The sequence below is a fragment of the Ursus arctos genome, unplaced genomic scaffold (genome assembly GCF_023065955.2).
Source record: "Ursus arctos isolate Adak ecotype North America unplaced genomic scaffold, UrsArc2.0 scaffold_10, whole genome shotgun sequence".
Lineage (NCBI taxonomy): Eukaryota > Metazoa > Chordata > Mammalia > Carnivora > Ursidae > Ursus > Ursus arctos.
This window is the reverse complement of record NW_026622764.1, coordinates 68317347-68334704: the sequence shown is the minus strand read 5'-3', so window position 1 is coordinate 68334704 and position 17358 is coordinate 68317347. Positions and strand designations below refer to the sequence as shown.

General features: G+C 43.7%; 1 protein-coding gene and 1 non-coding gene across 2 annotated transcripts in view; one reads left to right on the top strand and one right to left on the bottom strand.

The window, feature by feature from the left end:
- Positions 1 to 10117: 10117 nt before the first annotated feature.
- TRNAN-GUU (transfer RNA asparagine (anticodon GUU)) lies at positions 10118 to 10191 on the bottom strand. Its single transcript has one exon. It is a non-coding gene; the product is annotated as a tRNA-Asn (tRNA).
- An 89-nt stretch (positions 10192 to 10280) lies between these two features.
- Positions 10281 to 17358, top strand: part of ALOX5AP (arachidonate 5-lipoxygenase activating protein) — a 65134-nt gene continuing 58056 nt past the window's right edge. The window contains exons 1-2 of the mRNA XM_026493086.4: positions 10281 to 10376; positions 10821 to 10878. The gene's annotated coding sequence lies outside the window, so the exon portion shown is untranslated. The remainder of the gene's footprint in view (positions 10377 to 10820; positions 10879 to 17358) is intronic.

Here is a 17358-nt window from a genome sequence, read left to right as displayed (position 1 = left end):
GTTAGTAGGAATCCTTACTAAGGTTTTAAGGGTGGCAGTCTTGGGATAGAGTACTTTGCCAGGGACTCAGCACTCCATGATTGATTTGTCCAATTTATTCCCAGTGCCCCCCACACCCCCTGTTTTCTGATTACAAAAGTACTGCATGTTTCTTCTCAGGGAGACTGGGCAAGTACAGAAAAATAGGAAGATTTTGGATCATCCATCTTAACATTTAGTGGTAATAAGTACTACAAACATTTTCTTATTTTTATACATGTAGACTTTTTAAAATGTGTGTGTGTGTTTTTTTAAGATTTTATTTATTTATTTGACAGAAAGCCAGTGAGAGAGGGAACACAAGCAGGGGAAGTGGGAGAGGAAGAAGCAGGCTCCCAGTGGAGGAGCCTGATGTGGGGCTCGATCCCAGGACTCTGGGATCACGCCCTGAGCCAAAGGCAGACGCTTAATGACTGAACCACCCAGGCGCCCCTAAAATGTCTGTGGTACCTATTTATACGATCTTTTTAAAAATGTTTAATGAGCATTTTTCCATCTTACGGTCTTAACAGCTTTTGGATAGCTATGCTATATTACATTGTATGGGTTATTGTTTCACCAGTCTTTAGATTTTGAGGGGATTTGTACCGTTTTTTTTTTAATTAATTGTGCCACAACAATTATTCTCAAGTTTTTGCACAGACCAAGGTCTTATTTTCTGGGAGTGGAATTGCTGAGTCACAGGATATGCATTTTAAAGTCTTAATGATTGCATGATTGGCTTTCTTGAACCCTCACCAAGTAGTAGCATTGAGGGTGGAAAAAAAAACTTGGCTGTTTTTATTTACATTTTTATGATTACTAGTGAGGTAATTTAATAAAGGTTAACTTTATTTAATAAAGTTGATGTTTGTATAACTTTTTCTATAACTTTATTGGCCAGTTGAGTTTCTCTGAAGAATTGCTTGTTCATCTTTGTTATTAATCAATCATTTAAGTATTTCTAGATTTCTGCTAAGTACCAAGCAATTTTGTAAACCTCAGCGACCAAGCAGTAAAAAAAAAAAAAAAAAAAAAAAAATTCTTGCCCGTTAGAGGAACTTGCCTTCTAAACAAGGAAATATATAATGTTAAGTGGTCATAGGAGATACAGTTGATTGTTATTTGTGGTGTTTCTTTTCTGTAAAGTTTCTGAGAACATTACATGAACATGAAATACTGAACCATTGCTCCTAGGGGAAATACAAGGTTAGGTTCCTGTGAGCCTCTGGTCACAACATTGTCGTTAGCTGATCAACACATAACCTTGTTTTTTGTGTGCTTCTGTTTGAAGACACCTTATGTAATACATATTATTTGTTCCTTTCCATTGAATACAAGGCCAACAGCACTATTAGTCATGCCTAAATGAAGCTTATCTAACACATGAGTTTTTTCTGTAAGGCACATGACAACTTTCTTGTGCTTAGGAACACCAGACAGAACTTAACACTACACGTGGGGGCCATTTTAAATAGTGAAATCACCAACAAAAGCAAAAAATGGCACTAGATATGCCGTAGAAAGAACATGTATTTACAGTATGAGAGCTGAATCAAAAGGGCGTTCAGTCGTTAGACCTCAACTGGGGTCATACATGTTGGACGACTCTGTGGGTGTCCATAATGACCACAAAAGTGTTAACTTTTTTTTTTTTTTTAATATTATTAGAGAGCAGGGATGGGAAGAGGCAGAGAGTCTCAAGCAGACTCCACGCTGGGGGTGGAGCCTGACGCAGGGCCCCATCTCAACCTGGAGATCAGGACCTGAGCTGAGACCCAGAGTCTGAAGTCCAACAAACTGTGCCACCCAGGTGCCCCTGTAAGTGTTGATTTTTAAGATTATAAATAAATCTTAGCAAGTAGGCAAAATCACAAATACAGAACCTGAATAAAGAGAATCGACTAGATAAATGTCAGCACTAAATACTATGGAGGAAAAGAGCAGATGTGAGAACTCTTAGACTGAATGCACTTAGGTTTCTTGGAAGTGGGTGTCATTTGAGCAGGGACGTAGTGAAGTTAGGGAGTTTGGCCATGTGACTGGAGGAAGGGCATTCCGGGAAGAACAAAAGTCCTGAGGAGTGAAGGTCCTTAGCAAGAACAGGGACAAGGAAAAGGCAGTACGGTTGAGGAAAGTGAGAAAGGGAAAGAACATGAGATTAAGGAGTTTGGCAGAAGCGAGATTTTGTGTGGTTTTGTGGGCCGTAGTGAAGAACTTGTCTATGTTTGAGAATAATGGAAGCCACTGAAAGTTTTCAGGTAAGGGCATAACAAGATCTAGTCTCAGTTTAAGATTTTTTTATTTGTCAGAGCATAAGCAAGGGAACAGCAGTCAGAGGGAGAAGCAGGATTCCTGAGGAGCCCGATGTGGGACTCGATCCCAGGACCCTGGGGTCATGACCTGAGCCAAAGGCAGACATGTAACCAACTGAGCCGCCCAGGCGCCCCTAGTCTCAGTTTGAAAAGAATCACCAAGGTGTGGAGAATGACTACACCCACTGGAAATAGAAGCAGTAGTCTGTTACAGGCTCCCCAGAGTTTAGGGTGATAGCTGTGGAGGTGTTGAAAAGTAGTGGGATTACTGTAGCATTTCAAAAGTAGAGCCAGCAAGATAGGTTTAAAGGGTTGGATATTTGACAGGAATTTCAGGTTTTGTTGCCTGAGGAGATGGGTCATGCCATTTACTGAGATAGGACAGACTTGGGAAGGAAAAAACTTAAAGGAAAACATTCATTCAATTTTGGATACGTAGGGTTCCTCCTATCCTATTAGACTTCCAAGTGGCGACAATTTAGTATGAAGGTGGATCTGCAACTCTGGGGCTCAGGAGAGGCTGACACTAGAGATTCTCATTTAGGAATTAGGAAAGCATGAATCATATTTAATGTCACAATCAATGATGGGGTCATTTAGGGAGTTAAAATAGCTCTGAGGAACATGAGGGGCCATGGGAGGAAGATCAGATGAGTGTGGTTTCCTGAAAATCAAGGGAAGAAAGCTTTTTTTAAGGAGGGAATGACGCCGATCTGTCAGATGCTGCGGAGAAGTAGAGTAACATGGGGACTGAGAATTGACCATTGGCTTTGGTAATTGGAAAGTTCTTGGTAACTTGGTGAGGACTGAATTCAGTGGAGCAAGGACAACAAGTGTAAGTGGACCCAGGAGAGAAGGAGTGGTGAGAAAGTGCAGATAGAGACCCATCTTTTGAAACCTTCACCTGGTTCCTGGTGAGGGAATATGGGATCCAGGTTTTTGTTAATGTGTTTAAGATGGGAGATCTCATAATATGTGTATGTGTGGACCTGAAGCTCCTATGGATATTGTAGATGAGAGGAGGGACAGTTGCAGGAGTAGATTTCTCCAGGGCTGAGTGACCTTAGGAGCTAGAAGAGTTAACTGATTTTAATACTAGGGAGGACAAAGTATATGGATACAGGTATTAGGAGATGTGATGATTAGAGAGTGAGAAAGTTCACATTTTAATTTTCTCAGGGGCATAGTAAAATTACCAGTGGAGAGTATGAGGGGAAGAGGAGTTGAAAATTGAGGAGAGATTAGAATTTTTTGTCTTGAGAGCTAATTGAACAGGGACATAGCATAGCTTGCTAGGCAGTGCTGAGAAACCACCAGAGGTTTGTGGCCACAAATGTAACTGAGATGAGCAAAGATGGTTGTTTATTTTTTCTCCAATCACATACGCTGCTCAGGACAGAAAGAGTAGGTAGGAAGTTGGATTCATCCAAGGTTAGAGGTATTGCCAGGCAAATGGGACAGAGGAGAAAAGGAATTAAGGTTTTATGAAAGGAAAATGATGGTAGTGATGGATAAGGAAGGATGTAGGGACATAAGATAGATGATGAGCATTTAAAAAGAGGTGGCAGATCCCAGTGGATTGGAGGTGGATTCAAAGAATGCCAGAGGGGGATTAGTGGAGCAAGTAAACTGGTTAGAAAGTAGAGCACTTGAAATTGAGCTTTTGGGAAGAGTGCAGGTACTGGTGTTGACAAGGTCTGAAGTATAACAAGGGAAATGCATGGCCAAGGTTGGGTGAGAAGTCCGTGAAAAGTGAGTAGAGAAATCAAGAGGCCAGGATGGTGTATGGATAGTCTTTGTGGAAGGTAAAGTCATTCAAATGGCTGCAGAAGTCCTGGTGGAAAATAATATACAGTAAGCCAGGAGCTTAAATCCTCAAGAAAAGGCAGAAGACCACAAAAATGGGTGATGGCAGCGAAAGGAGCAAAGTGGGTAGTTCAATCAAATGGTTTGTGGTTCTAAGGCACTGGAGGGTTATAATGAAGATGGGGGAAGAGTGGTTGAAAAAGCAACACGGAGCCAGGAACATAGGACAGTCACCACTCAAGAGGGTTGTCGAGGGAGCTATTTCTTCAGCAGATGTTCAGGCTCATTAGCACGGGGCAGGGAAGACAGTGTTCAGGAAGTCGAGGACATGGGAGGGCCTGTCAGTGACAGACCATGCATCCCAGAGGACACTGGCAGTGGGGCGGGGTTTGGGGGGTGGGTTAAGGTGCTGGATAGGAGTGGAAGATTGGGAGAAATGAGATCTAGAGTTGAATGTCCCGGGAGGCTTGGGGTCACAGGGTGACGGAGATACACTGCAGGTTATGATGAGCTCGCTCTGGGAGAGGAGACTGGCAGGATCATGAGTTCTAACTGCGGCACCCTTCTTGAGAGGGGGTTTTTTGAAGAGGGAGACTGGGGGAAAGGCATATGGAGAAGGAGCACGAGGAGCACTGTGGGCCTCCCTTCCATCCTGTGGTGGTTGAATCGGAGTCTAAATCATTTATATCTGCTCTTTATAAAGGGATTAAACTTTTCTCTGCCATGTGGCAATTTTGGTTTCTGGTTGACCATTTTTAATGGTTTAGCAGAAATTTTACATTATTTTATAGTCCCTTCCTTTTGGTATTATGATTTAGCAAGGTCATTTCCACCCCCCCAAAAAATATTCAAATATATACATATATCTTCTGATGAAACTACATTTCCTTTATTCTTTTTTTTTGGTTGTGAATCTTCAATTCTTTTGGAGTGTATTTTGATGTGTTGCACTGTTTCTTTTTCTCCCCTGATAGTAAATTTGTTTGAACACCATTTACTGAATCTTCTTACTGTTCTTTAACAGTTCACAATACACCATTCACCTATTTTTCATATTAAATTTAAAAAATGTTCAATTCCTGTAGTAAGCTGAGGTTATGTGGGGAAAAATTTGGTGCTCAGTTACAGAATGCCAATTAAACAGTGTAAATCCCAGTTTTCCAGAAGAAAATAGGCTGGGAGGAAGGTATATTACCTTTTAGCTGTTTTTTTCTTCCAGTTAACATCGCAATAATGCAGTCTGCAAATCAGAAACACCATATGAAAAGTGGAAGATATGATTTATTAGAGTTTGGTTCTATTTTTGTTTGCTCCCAATTGTATTGAGATATAACCGACATGCATCACTGCATAAGCTTAAGGTGTGCAGCATAATGGTTGGACTTACATGTATCGTGAAATGATTACTGCAGTTAGTTCAGTTAACTTAGAGTTTTGCCGGGTACCACAAATGCAAACACAAAATGAACCGGCTTCTCTAAACACAGAGCCTGGGGGCCAAAAAACATTGGTCGATATGTGTTATGGCAGAGGAGGAACGGGAGGAAGGGTGGGATCCGAAAAAGCATCCCAAGGAAGTCACATTTAACTAGTGACTTCATTCTGCGTGGTTTCCAGAGGCAACTTCTCCTGTGGGTGCCCGTCAAGAGCCACTCATAGTTGGTTGGCTCTGAAACAGGCCTGCTCAAGGAGCTTATCTGTGACTATCTTTCTGACTCTTTTGCTTTTGGGCACCAGGAGCTCCACAACCTTCTTCCCAGCCAGTGTTCCTCAGGAAGCCACAGAAGAGGCGAGGGGGGCTGAAGGGCACACCAGGATGCTTCTAATTAAAGCAGATCCATGGAAAGGGGCTTATTAACTTCTCCAACACAGCACAAGTGCTTAAGTGACCATAAATCTGGTACTGGAGAAGTTTAAAATACAGTAATCAGGAGTTTCAGTACAACCACAGAAGCAAGAGGTCATCAAGAGAAAAGGAACTCCTATGAAATACTTCAGATCTCAAAATGAAAACTCATTTTCTGTTTGGTTATTGTAGGCGCTTAATAGTTTGATAAAGCACCTTTTTGCCAGCCTTCTCTTTGTGACAGCCTTCCCACCGGGTTTGGAAGCAGAGGTGATCTAAATATACTGAGGAGGTTCAAGTGTCTCTACAATACACCATATATTTGATGCTCCCCCAGCCCTAAGGCAATGTAAACCAGGCCAATTCAGCAGGATGACAAAACGTTTGCAGTTGTAAACTGACGTCCCCACTGGCTATGTGAAGAGTCTATGTGACTGCTCATTAGCGGAGAAATTCTATATTTCAAACTTCACTTCTATGTTGAGTCCTATCCATTGTAGATTTTCACTTCTGTAGTATTTATTCGAGTGAATTTCAATGATCAGACCAGTCTATACTCTAGTATAAGTGAATACGTTGTTCAATTAAGTATAAATAAACTACCACTTGCTCACACATATATATATGATAATCTATAATAATCTACTTCTCAGTTTATTACTAAGGTAGTTGAGGATCTCCTTAAAGTGTATATTTGATTTACTTTGTCACTTTATCTTTGTTTGGAAATAACTAGTTTGAGTCCTCTTCGACAGACAATAATTTCTGTTGTTTTGTTTTTACTAAAAAAAAAAAAAAGGCAATGAAAAATGGCTCAATTCCTAGAAGAGGGTAATAAAATATGACAGTTTGCTGGGTGTAAGTTGCAAGGAAAGAAACACAAATTAGAATCTGCTGCTGCTATAAATCCCTACAGAAGCAGCCCCAAATGGATCAATATGGTAAAGCCCTTCACACACAGTCATTCCAGATTATAACAATAAGGTATTAAGTGTTAAAACTCAAAAGCAGCTTTTGTTGTCTCAAGTCGTTCATTATTAATTTTACATATCTACTTAATTGCTCAGTACAAAAAAAAATTGGTTTCTTTGTGGCTTGTCAACAGTATTAGACTATTCTATTTCTTTGTATTACCCTAAAATCTTCAGTTTAGTAATTTTCCATACCTAAACACTCTGGATTTGACACACTTTATAACCTTTACCAGTAATTAGAATACAAATTGAATAAATACAATACAAAGCCTTCAAAATCGGGCGGGCCAGAAATCTGTTCCAGACTCTGTGACTGCCTTGGACACTGTAAATAAATTTTTTTCTGTGAATGTGTACATTGTGGGGAGAGGGTCCTTAGCTTCCATTCAGGTTTTTACAGGGCTCTGTGGACCCCTAACGTGGACTCTTGGGAAGGTTACCTTAAATAAATGAAGTTTAAGTAAAAATGAAATGAAACTTAAAAAAAAATGATGATTGATTTTGGAACTAGGTTTTTTTTTTTTTTTTAATATTTTATTTATTTATTTGACAGAGAGCGGGACAGCCAGCAAGAAAGGGAACACAAGCAGGGGGAGTGGGAGAGGAAGAGGCAGGCTCCCAGCAGAGCAGGAAGTCCAATGCGGGGCTTGACCCAGGACTCTGGGATCACACCCTGAGCCAAAGGCAGACGCATAGAGCCACCCAGATGCCCCTGGAACTGGATTTTAGATGAACTCCACTGTGGAAAACCAGCCACAAGTAAGTAAGCTAAAAGTATGCACAATTTATAATTTCTCTAATTTTGAGATTTCTTTAACACCCCTCCAAATTCCCGGTATCAAGCAAAACCACTATCACCATTTCCTGGGGCACGGAGGCTCTAAATGTAGGCATCACCCTCCCCACTTCCCTCCTGTTTTAGTCCCTAATCTTACCCAATCTTCCCTGGAATTACATCTTTCTTTTCTAGACCCACCTCATTGCCTCTCCTTTGAAATATAATTGCCTCTTAACTGTTCTCTGATCTCTATTTCCCCTATTCTGTTGCCAGACCAACCATCTAAAATAAATTTCATTATGTCCTGAAAACAGAAACCTTTAACAGTTACTCCCTTGCTTTATAGGGTAAAGTCTAGCTTCCTGCCTTGTTCTTCAGGGCCCTTCCACAAGCTAAGAACATTTTCAGTGCACTCTATTTAAGTACATTTGTTCTATATTCTGGTTATGCTCGTCTCCTACCCACCCCCAACTTGCCTCCAAATTTTGCCAGCTTTAAATAGCCCTCCCCAGCCTTCTGGCCTGTCCAGATCTTTCAGGCTTGTTTCAGATCCTCGGTGAAGACACAATCCAGCTTATCTATGCTGACTTCCTCCTCTACTACCTGGGAACATTCTTCTGTGGCCCTCATGCTAACACTTCATCATATGCATTTTTATCTGACTGCCCATCTCTGTTAATCACATCCTCTGAGAAGGCAGGAAATGCTTCAGTCCTGGGAATGTGCTGTGTGACAGACCTGTGCCAGATGAGCAAACAACGTAAATAAAGACCTACTCACTACACTCAAGGAGTTCATATGCTAGTGTAGGTGACAACTCCCTGGTTTCAGGGTAGTGTGATGAATGAATAAAGGAGGGGCACCTAAATCAGACAGAGGCAGCACCAGGGGAGGCTTCCCTGAGAGGGTAACTCCCCAGCAGATGTAACTCAGGTAAGTACAGAGGAGGCAGGAACATCAGGGCAAAGGCAAAGACATCTGGGGAGGCGGGGGTACAAGGCAGCATGGGCCACTGAAGCTCCTGGTAAATGCATATAACAACTAGAGGATTTCTCGCAGGAACAGGGTGGGGGAAAGCCCCTGTGTGCTAAGCTGAAGAATTTGTATCTTGAAGGAAATACTTTGGAACCTGAAATGACCATTAATAACAGTAAATGGTCTCTTCCCTCAAGGAGCTTACACCCTAGTACAAACACAGTCCGCTTAAAGTGGAAGGCTGTGCTTTCTAAGTCCCCATAACGTAGGTACTAGCAAATATTATGCCTTCCTCATTTTGAAATGTTAGACTAGATCTGAACGGTATATAAATGATCTTATGACCTAATTTTCCTCGTTTCCACTGGAGGCTATCCTTTAGTATGAGGGGAAAGTTTGGAATTGTGAGCATCAAAGAGGCACCTACCTAAGAATATTTGGGGGGGCTACCCCTTACTCTGTCTGAAATTCCACAAGTGCCACACTGTGTCTCCTTTTTTAGGGCCCCTAACTAGACAACAGAGGGTATTTTATTACCAACAATTATGTGATAAATAATTATCAGCCAGCATTTGCCAAGGCATTCCCTAAAGGACAACCAAGTGAGGCAGTTTATTCCTTCCTCAGGTTTCTAAATTCTATCCACGAAAAGTACATCCCAGAGAAAGCACCCACCCCATAACCTCAGTCTTGGCAGCAGTGAATTATATCATCACGTTATCATGTTATCGTGTGGTTCTCTATCTTTACTGAAAGTCTCATGTGAACCATCTGCTTGAAAAATATCTGTGTCTTCTGTGAGACCAGAGTTGAAAACACATCATTGAAAACCTTTTAACAGGAACCCATGTAAACAACTTCTGCCCGAGTTAATTTCAGGGAAAATTCTGTGAGCGATCTAAAGCAAACATTAACACCTTCGTCTAGGTTCAAGTCCATTGTCCAAAAGCTGTAACAGAGCTTCATTTAGCAGACAGGTACATAGGGTGATTATGCCTCCACAGACTTTTAGGTGACTCCCCTACTGAATAAGGACATTTACTTTCCGGTGAAATCAGATTCTCCGAGACGAAACCAGTGGCATTTATTCACTCACTTGTCAAGGGGCACTTTTTCCCCCCTCCATTACAATCAGTGCTGGTGAAGCACAACCTTTGGGCCGGTCTCCTGAAGAATGTGTGCAAATTTCCCGTGGACGTACCGTGGACTTGAATTACCTAGCCCCGGGGCTGCCAGTCCAGAAGCAGAGTCGCTCCTCCATCCAACCCCGCTGGGCGACAAATACTGAGAGAACACGGTCCTCCTCCGTCCCAGAAGTACGGTAGCGTCGCGGTCCTCCCTAGTCAATTAAAAATCTCACGGTTGCCGTTTTAAAATGAATCCGTCTCAGGAAAAGGAGCGCCGTCGTCCCTGGGTGGGCTCGAACCACCAACCTTTCGGTTAACAGCCGAACGCGCTAACCGATTGCGCCACAGAGACGCAGCTACCAGACCCACCGCGCGATGTGTACAGACTTCCGCGGCCGCGGAGGCTCCCGCCGCCCAGGGCGTCGCCGCGCCAGCCCGGCGGAGGAGCGCGCGGAGGCGGCGGCGGGAGGGGCCGAGGCTGCGGACTGCCCCAGCGCGGGCGCGGAAGGGGAGAGTCCGAGCCCGCGGCTGCGCGGGGTAGGGGGAGTGGGGGGAGCGAGGGCGGGTGGCCGGAGCGGCGGGGCACCTTTTGGGGTGAAGCGCGCCCCGGCGACCGGCGCGGGCGCGCTCGGGAGGCCGGCCCCGCTGGGGTGCGAGCCGCCCGCCTTCCCGCGCCGGCCCGTAGGGCGCGGAGGGGCGCACTGTGCGTGTCTACGCGGGCCGCGTGGGGCACCGCCGGGTGAGCGCGCCCCCGGGCAGGCGAGCCCTGGGTCCGCCGGGGAGAGCTGGGGGAGAAGGGGTCACGGTCAAGCCTGGGAGAGAAGAGCCAAGTGCTGTGTGGGCTTGAAACACGGGGGCTCGGAGCGTGCTAGGCCCCAAACTTTCGGGCTGTGTTTCTCAACCTTTGTGTGACCCCCCCCCCCCCACAGCTCCCCGCCCCCCCAGGACCACCACCCCCACTGTTAAATTTTAATTCCACAGATATACCGTGTATCTGCATTTGCCGAACGTTTATCTGTGCTTGCTCTTTCAAAAAAAGGTAAGATTTTTCCCCCCTCCTAAGAACCAACTTCTGGCCGCTTTGAGGGAATATGGCCTCCGTTGATAACGCAGGGTTTAGGGGACATCAGAAGGGGCTTCGTGGAGGGTGTGGCGATAAAGGTAAGCCTTTAAGTTCGAAATGGCCACTGAAGGCCACTCTGTCCCCGATTTCTGAATTGAGCCCAATGAAATCGAGGATGCCGCAGTATCCCAGGAGGAGGGCGTCAGGAGCGTTAGCCTGGGCCGGACCCCGACCAGGGCCAGGAGAGCACTTCCTGGCTGCAGTTTTCCTGCTGCTCAGCCCCGTCGCTAGAGCTCAGTGGGACCGCCTCCTCCCTCCTCACCCTGCAAAACGGGGGAGCTCACTCCTAGCGCTCTACGTGGTAAATCCAGGCCTTGTATGTTCCCTGTTTCCATCCAATTGGACCCCAGACCCACCCTCCTCCTCCGAAAGCTCACAGTTTGCTGACAGTAAGGACATCTCTGTCGCTCTGCATCCCTACCACTCTCCATCTGCAGAACCTTGTCCTCCTCAAGGAGGCTCTGTAGCCATTAAACAGCGAGTCCTCATTCCCCTCATCCCCCAGACCTGTCACTACCCTTCTACTTTCTGGCTCTGTGAATTGCACTATTCTAGGTATCTCGTGTGAGTGGAATCAGACAGTAGTCGTCCTTTTGTGCCTGGCTTATTTCACTTAGTATGATGTCTTCAGAGTTCAAGCATGTTGTAGCAGGGGTTCGAATTTCATTCCTTTCTAAGGCTGAATGATATTCCATTGTATGACTACACATTTCCTTTACCCAGTCATGTGTCCATGGACCCTTGGTTGGCTTCCGAAACCTTTTGGTTATTGAATAATGCTGCCATGATCATGGATGTGCAAGTATCTCTTTGAGACCTTGCCCTCAATTCTTTTGGGTCCATCCCCAGAAGTATAATTGAGGTAATTCTGTTTTTAAATGTTTTGAGGAGCCATCAGACCATTTTCCACAACAGCTGCACCATTTTACATTCCCACCAACAAGGGTTTCTGTTTCTCCACATCCTCACCCACCTTCCTTCCTTTTTTATTTTATTTTTTCAGTAGTCATCCTCATGGGTGTGAAGTGTTATCTCATCGCGGTTTCGATTTGCAGTTCCCTAACCATACGTGATGTTGAACATCTTTTCTGAATCCTTCTTTTGAATCTGGGTTCTATGACCAATCTTCTACTTGGTTCCTCCCGGCAGGAGCCAGCTCTGCTTCATTGAGGAGGAAGCTGAGAGTGACCCAGGGCAGCTTCTGATGAGGAGGGCAGCTTCCGATAAAGAGCAGAGAGAAGGGGCAAAGTGGACCCCGCAGTCGAGCCTGAGCTGTGCAAGGAGCGGAGACGAGGGGGGAATCTTCGGAGTAGGACCATCCGGAGATTCTGTTGTCAGGAGGTTCTTGCTCATCTGTGCTGGGCAACTTTTGCGGTCAGTCATGTTTATCCTGGCTCTGTAGGGATATTTATGTACATGTTGCTTGGGAGTGGCCAAGGGTGAAGAAGGAGTTGATGACTCCCACCTCGTACATATTGGAACGGTTGTTTTTGGAACTGCGTTTGTAAAAGTTAACTTAAAATGATGCTGATTTTCAGTTTCTTCTTAAGAACTATGGGAATTCTTAAGTGTTTAAATAATTATCTCTATTTTTTGTGTGATTGCTCTTAAAAACACGAGATCTTTCAGATGTATAAGAAATGGAACTTTCTATGATTCCATTCCATTTTTATTTTGGTTCCTATTCTGCTGCTGCCAAAACCACCACCTCAGTTAATTCAGGATTCCCTCTGCTTCCCTGGAGTTGTTTCCAACGGCTGACACTTTAGAGAGTGGTCGTTTATCTGGTCCTTGAGTCACATGCGCACACAGATTGCTTGGGAGGCCACTTTGCTCCTATTGCAGGCCCCACGGGTCTCCTGTGCTTCCATTGAGGGATGGGAATCTCTTCTAAAATTGACATTGGGACATCAGCCATTCCGTAAAGTCATTCCTGGCACAGTGCCCTCTGCTTATGGGACCTTTTCATGTCCCCCACAAATTCAAATGTTAAAATCTAACCTCTAATGTGATTTTTGGAGGGGAGGCCTTTGGGAGGTATTTGGGTGAACCCTTATGAATAGGATTAGCGCCCTATTCATTCAAGAGGCCAGAGAGCTCGCTCAATCTTGTCCCACCACGTGAGGATACAACAAGAGATCAGCGGTCTGCAACCCAGAAGAAGGCTCTCACCAAGCCCTGACCATGCTAGCACTCCAGTGTGAGACTTCAGCCTCTGGAACTGTGAGAAGTAACTTGTTGCTGTTTATAAGCTACCCAGTCTGTGGTACTTTGTTATGACAACCCGAGCCAACTCAGATAGGACCCCAAACTTCTCTATTCTCATCATCCCCCCTCACACTCCTTTGTTTCTCCTGCCCCCAACTCTGAGATGTACAAGTGAGGTACCTGTGTGAAAGGAAAAGAAAAAAACAAAGAACCACTAGGTGTGCTCCTGATGCCCCAAGTCCCATCTGAAAGTCTATGGCTGCCCTTTCAGTCATACTTGTTTGAAAATATTACCTAATTTTCTCTATCAGGCTAAGCCCTGGAGTCTCTCTTCCTCTGTATTCATGTGACTACAATGGTTTTCTGAAAGGAAGACGACATTAATAGACCAATTATGTCTAAGAAATAGGTACTTATGAAACTCTACAACAGGCATTCCAGGAATTAGATGGTTCTGTTGATTGCAATTACACTCTCAGCTAGAAGCCCCCACTAACAGGTAAGCTCTCCAAGGACAAAGATTTTAGTTGACTTTGTTCCGTGCCGAATCTCCAGCACCTCCGACAGTGTGTGGGACAGCAGGCACTCAGTAACTATGTGCTGAGCCAATGAGGAAATGAAAGCCGTAAGCCATAAAGTAAACTGGAATAAATAAAATGGGACAGAAAAATTAAATTCCTAATATATAAAGAACACTTATCAATTAATTTAAAAAAACCTCTTCGCAACTCACTCAAAAAAAAAAAAAAAAAAAAAAAAAAACCAAACATATGCCAAAAAATTGGGACATGAATGGAATGTTCCCAAAAGAAGAAATACACAGGACCAATATAATCATAAAAGTTGGGCTACACTAGTAATCAAAATCAAAATTAAATGAAATAAACATTTTCTTTTCCCCAAATAGCGAAGAAGAAAAAAAAGAGATAACACTAGAACACCATCACTGGCACAGAGGCCACTGTCACACAGGGCGGATGGGAGCAAACTTGGAATGTCTTTTCTGGGTAAGGGTTTGGTCGTATAAACATTAAACAACAGGTTTATGCCCTGTTGTTCTAGAAATTCTGTGTTAGAAATCTATCCTAAAAGCAAACAGAGATTGTGTGACTCAAGTTTTAAGTATATTGTCACGGTGTTATATATCACAGTGATAAATAGGAAACAACTGGAACGTCCCCAAACAGGGGAAAGTGATAAATTGTGGTATATTTAGAAGATAGAGTATTAGTTATACAGACATCAGAAATAATTTTTTAAAAGAATATTGAAAACATATAGGCATGGTAAAGCGTTAAGTAAAAAGTAGGATAGAGAAACATATAATCGTAAAAACAGTATTTTCAAAGAAGATTTGAGAGCAGGGTCCTGATAAAATGTGAAGTTCAAAGGTAAGACGGGGAACTGTATGATAACTCAGAGCTGCATCGTTCTTTTTACGTGTCTCCCTGGTGGAAACACTGCATACGTATCACCGCCCCTAAGCCCATGGCAACCTTAGGAGGCAGATACTATGACTCTCGTTTTACAGGTGAGGGAATGTGTGCAGGGAGCGATGTATTCAGCTAACAGAGCCAGTGAGTGGCAGGGCCAGGCTTCAGACATGGAGTCAGGCTCCAGTGGCCTTGCTTGTAACCTTGACCCACACAACCTCTCACTGCATAGGGGACATGAGCCTGCAGAGTGGTGCGCGTGTGTCCACATGTGCACAGCACCCGGCAGATTCTCCACAACAGTATTAGTGGGTATCCCTGGGTGGTGATTTTTCTTTTCTTCTTTTCCCCCTTTCACTATCTTCTCAAGCATTTGCAGCAAGCAGCACTTTTTAAGGAGCCAGCGAGGAAAGGCGGCCGCGGCAGTTTCCCTAAATTACAGATAAGAGGGTGGTAGGTGGTTATTCTCCGCCCGACCTTCTCAGGCTGGGGCCAGAAGAGTCCCCATGTGAGGTGGGGACTGGGACAGTCCAGTCTGCGTCCTTAGGGGTCTCTGCCAAGCACAGTGTAACCGTCTCGCTGGCCTCTCTTCTCCAAGTCTTTAACCTTCTGAGAAAAGGGTGTCCGAGGACATTGTAAACCATTTCTGTGGGGAGTTTTACAATGTGTGACTCTTCAGTAATGGGTATGTTTTCATTGAAAAAGAACTGGAGTGCCTGAGATTTTAGGCAACTTTTCTATTTCCTCTTAATGTTTAAAGATACCTCTTTGCATTAATTTTATTTTCTCTTTTACAACGAGTTGTTTTCATTTGGGAAGTATAACCCAACCTGCAGGAGACTATGAAGACTTTTGTAACATTGGTAAATATACTATGAGATATTTAATACATACTGGGCTAAATGCAGTTGACAGATATTTATTGAATCCTGTCAGGAACTCGGCTAGATGCCTCAGGGACCTTGCTTCTGTCCCAGACTCCCTGACACATCATTCCTGCCCACAGATCACTTTAAACTACTTTGGGAACCAGGAGATATATAAAATCATTTCAAGGCAGCAAGTGCTAAGTGCGTGGCACAGATGGGAAGTGTTTTAGGAGTCTGAGGTGGGAATAATCACTGAGAAGTCAGTAAAGAACCTATGGAGGGAGTGGGTCTTGGGCTGTCCTTGGCAGGATCCTTTCCCTGGGGAGGAGAAGGAACAGAGGCAGAGAAGAGATCAGCCCAGAGGAAGCTGAGGATTTTCATAGGATGTGATGGGACATAAAGAAAGCTAATGAGCGACAGAGCGTGGAGGGCCTTAAATACCTGGCTAGAAAATTCGCCTTACGAACGGTATCGTCCATAATAGTGGAAAGATTTTAATGACTTAAATAGGCATCAAAAGGACAATGTCTCCGAGTCTGTGGCATATTTATGCAACGTGCAGCGAGGATGCCCTGAAAATTTTGAGAAGAGAGACTTGGTAACAAGCAGGTTTTGGGGAAGCTTCATCTGGCACGTGAGGATGGGAGAGCAGCTGGAAGTAGGATGACTAGTTAGGTGACTGTTTCACTAAACCAGACGTGAGGAGAGGAAGCCTCGTTAGGACGGGGCCACGGGGACTGGAGAGGAGACGAAATGCAAAGGCTTAAGGAGAGAAGCAATCGGATGTTGTTGTAAACACACGTGTTGGAGCTATTGACTTGCTGCTTCCACGGCAAGAACTCTGGCCTTGAAATTTTATTGTGCCGTAACATCTAATGATTGCTTACGTTGTGGTTTTTTGTTTTTTTGGTTTTTTTTTTAAAGAAGTTCCACAGCTCTCCTTACAGGTCTGCCATGTCATTGAGACTTAAAACAGTTTTTGACCACATGGGCTGTTCCAGGTGCCCTGTTCTATTGTTGTAGCCCTTACTAACAAGATTTCTTTCTGATTTCTAATCTAAATATTGCTATATATTAAAGCCTCATTTCTCAAATGTATCTTTTGTGAAGAAGAATAATTAGCTATTCCTGCTGGTCGTACACTTTCATATGTGTAAAGTAAGGCATCCTTCAGCTTGGTTTCATTATGATAAATGGCAGCAACCCCTGTAACATTTATCTTTAAGTCGAATTTTGCAATACAAATTTGCCTGCACAAGCAAGGTGCTTGCACAAAATAAAAATTGGATTTGTGTAATGTCCTAGAGACCAACAACCTGGAAAGAATTTATTTATTTATATGTTAACTGAGGCATTAATTTGTGCCCCGTGGAAGACAGAACGATGACCTCAGGATGAGAGGGGATTTCACAAACACAATATAAGTATAAACGTAAAAGAAAGGGTTGATATATTTGATTTAATTTAACACGTAGTAAAACTTATGTTAAATGAATAAGCAAAAAGTAAACAAATTTAAAAAACAAATTGTAGATCGAGAGAAGAATTTTCAATGCATGTACCCAACAAAACCTTAGTATCCAGAATTGATAAAGAATGCCTACCAGTTAGTAGAAGATAAACAACAAAACAGAAAAGCAGGCAAAACATCAATGAAGAGAAAATCCATATTGCCAATAAGCTCGTGAGAAGACACTCAACTCTTCTAACAATCCGGGAACCAGAATCATAATGAGATGTTATTTCACACCCATTGGGTTGGCAGAATCTAAGAAACTTGACAAACTCAGTTGGTGAGGATGTGGAGCACCGGCCCTTTTCATCTATTATGGATGAGAACTGGTGCACCTGCTCTGGAGAGTGATTTGTCAGTTTCCTGGTGACAT